Raw genomic sequence first — 3560 nt, 5'->3', positions numbered from 1 at the left:
TGGGGCCCACCGGCCGGGCGGGGTTGACACCGGGGAGGAAGGGTGTGCCCTTCGTTTGGCCTGGGACTGGGTCGGGCAGTTTTCACTTGTTGGTTGCGAAGGAATGGGAGACGGAGAGACAGGTGCACCCGCTCCCCCAGACTGTGAGAGTGGGAGGCCGGTGATTACACGCCTCCCCCGGGACTGAACAGGTGTGCAGCCGCCTGTGGGGCCTGGGGCACAGGCGTGGGCTCCTCCATCCCTCGAGGACTGGGATGAGTGTGCTTCCCAGGTGTGAGGCTGGGGCTTGGGTGGGGTGTCCACCTCTTAGGGTTGATACGCGCTCCGTGAGGCTGGTTCTGGTTCCAGTCTCTCTGCCTGCAAGGTGTGCCCCAGAGGGAGGGCAGCCAGGGGAGCGGTGGGTCTCTAGCGTTTGAGGCCACTTCTGCGTCCTGGTTAGTTTTCTCAAGATGGTACCTGGGGAAGGAGGGAAACAGCGGCCTAAAGTGTTTAGGTGTTTTTCAGAGGAGATTAGGGTGGGATGGAGGAAGACCAGCGAGAGAGGCTCCCTGGCATGGGTAATCAAGAGCACCTGGAGCCTTCTCCAAATAGGCCCGCATCCTCCACAACCTCCCAATCCTAGAATGGACAGGAAGGCTTGAGTCCCTCTGCATTGCCCACCCTCTACCATACCCTCCTGACACCCTCTCTCCCCCCCCCGCAAAGTACCCCTACAAAAACCAAAAACCCAAGCCGAACAAACATGGATGTTAATTTGTGGCATCAGCTCTACTACAGATATCTGTGATGGTCAGATAATTGCATGTCAGGTGTGTGTGTTTGAAGTCTATTTAATACAAATGGGGATGGAGGATCTCCATATGTTTGTGTAAGATATGGGTTTGCTCGCGGTTAAATTTAAGCAAAGAATAGATAGTGAAACCTCTGTCGATAGCTGGCTTGTTCCATAGAGTGCAGAATAACGATACGTGTGCAGATGGGGAGGATTGTGGTTGAACTACTGGGCTTGATGTGTTAAAGAGACATAGTTACATGTGCAAAATTTTTTTCCAGAGCTCTAAGAGTAATATGTTGATTATCCTTTATATATTCCCTTTGTGCCTGGATGGATGTTTTATGTCTTTCAGAATATTGGGACTTCTTGATGATTTTTAGCTGTATCTCACTCTTTTCGTAGACATTTCAACCATTGAGATATCAAATGTCAGTTATATATGTGAATGAAAAGTAAGGCCTTTTGAACTTAATGAAGAATATTTAACTTTTGATCTTTTTATAGTTTTAGAGGTTAGATAGGTTATCTTGACGCACAGCTTCAGGTGTCATATGTGTCTATTTGTAAGATTAAACTGTTCTATTCTTAACTGAACTTTGAATTAATGTTTGAATGATCTCCATTCTGTATAACAGCTCCCGTGTTACATCTTTCCAGTTTCCAAGCACCCAGAGTAAAGAGAAAACTCCTACCTTCAGTATTTACAAAACCACTGCTTGGCCAAATTGGACACAAGAATGTCCTCTGCCTACTCTTCTGGCTAGGCAGATATGGTATTCGATTGTCAGCACCACCAATTACATGGTGGGAGTGAAGGAGGGGCAGTTTTCCAGAGGGAAGGTGGTGCAGGTACTGGATGTTTTAACCATAATCAAATTGGTCTTTCCCTCTGCAGTTGAGCAAGAAGCCTCCTCTTGCTCTTTTAAAAAATAAAAATAAATCTCGTATGCCTGTACATCCTCCTTGACACCTTACCAAGACAACCTGAGGTGACAGTTAATTGGTAGTTAATTAAGATGAGTGGGAAGGCCACCATCTACTCCGTCTACAATTGAGTGGAATCCTACCTTCTGTGAATTTAACTTTTCACCCAGACCAGTTTTGTGAAGGAAGAAAAAATAATATATTTCAGCCTACACAAGGTTCATGTGCTTCTTAGGAGGAGTTCTCTGAGGTTGGGGTGAGTCTTTGATTGAGATTATCATAATAGTGGGGGACTTCTTAGAAGCTGGAAAGAAGTGATATTTTTTCTCTTTCATTCATTTTACTTATTGCCTCAAACACATTGATATAAAGCTGATGAATAATGTTAGGGTTTGTACATAATAGCTATTTGTAGACTTAGTTCTTCTTGTTTTGTATTTGTTACAGGGGATTTAGATTTTTGTTTTCTAGAATGGGGCTATCAAGAGTTGTGTCTGACAGTTTATAGTAGTAATTTAGCACCATACGCAGGCAGGCAGGTCTCAGGCACTCTTTTTTTATTTTTTATTTTATTTTTAAAAAATATATTTTATTGATTTTTTACAGAGAGGAGGGGAGAGGAATAGAGAGTTAGATGACCGGAATCGAACCTGGGACCCTTGAGTCCGCAGGCCGACGCTCTATCCACTGAGCCAAACCGGTTAGGGCGGCACTCTTTTTTTAAATCCTCACCCAAGGATATGTTTTTCATTGATTCTAGAGCAGTGGTTCTCAACCTTCCTAATGCCGCGACCCTTTAATACAGTTCCTCATGTTGTGGTGACCCCCAATTTCATTGTTACAAATTGAACATAATTAAAGCATAGTGATTAATCACAAAAACAATATGTAATTCTATATGTGTTTTCCGATGGTCTTAGGCGACCCCTGTGAAAGGGCTGTTCGATCCCCAAAGGGGGCGTGACCCACAAGTTGAGAACAGCTGTTCTAGAGAGAGGGAAGAGGGGGGGTGGAGCGAGAGAGAGAAAACATTGATGTGAGAGAGAAACAGCAAATGGTTGCCTTCCATACACACCCTGACTGGGAATCGAACCCGCAAACTGGCTATGTGACTTGACCAGAAATCGAATCCAGGACCTTTAGGTGGTTGGGACCAACTGAGCCACATTGGCCCAGGCTCCGTCTTTAAAAATGTCATTTATTTTATAAATTAAATCTATTGGGGTGACATTGGTTAATTACATTGTATAAGTTTCGAGTGTGTAGTTTTATAATACATCATCTGTATATTGCATTACGCCACCATATATTTGACCTCCTTTGCACTCTTCATTCTTCCCCCACCTCCTTTTCCCTCTGGTAACCACCCTCTGTTGTCTGTATTTCTGAGTTATTTGTTTGTTGTTGCTTTCTGTTTGATATCCCACATATTATTGAAATCATATGGTTCTTGTCTTTTTCCATCTAACTTATTTTGCTTAGCACGATACTCTCAGGATCCATCCATGTTGTCGCAAATGGAAGTATTTCATCCTTATGGCTGAGTAGTATTCCATTATGTATATGTACCACATCTTCTTTATCCAGTCTTTCATTGAACAACACTTAGTTTTTTTCCATATCTTGTATACCATGTATAATGCTGCATTGAACATAGGGGTTCTTATATCTTTATGGATAAACTAGAGGCCTGGTGCACAAATTCGTGCACCAGTGGGGTCCCTCGGCCTGGCCTGTGGGATCGGGCTGAATCCGGCTCTCCAACATCCCCCCGAAAGGTCCTGGATTGTGAGAGGCTGCAGGCCTGGCCGAGGGACCCCAGTGATGCATGATAGGGGCCAGGGAGGGACGCAGGAGGTTG

At 44.4% G+C, this 3560-nt stretch overlaps 1 protein-coding gene across 10 annotated transcripts in view; it reads left to right on the top strand.

Annotated features, from left to right (window-relative positions):
- Window positions 1-3560, top strand: part of VPS8 (vacuolar protein sorting 8 homolog (S. cerevisiae)) — a 246001-nt gene that overhangs the window by 183 nt on the left and 242258 nt on the right. The gene's annotated exons all lie outside the window — the stretch shown is intronic.

Source organism: Myotis brandtii, unplaced genomic scaffold (assembly GCF_000412655.1).
Source record: "Myotis brandtii unplaced genomic scaffold, ASM41265v1 scaffold118, whole genome shotgun sequence".
In the NCBI taxonomy this organism is placed as follows: Eukaryota; Metazoa; Chordata; class Mammalia; order Chiroptera; family Vespertilionidae; genus Myotis; species Myotis brandtii.
This window is presented reverse-complemented; position numbering and strand designations above follow the sequence as displayed.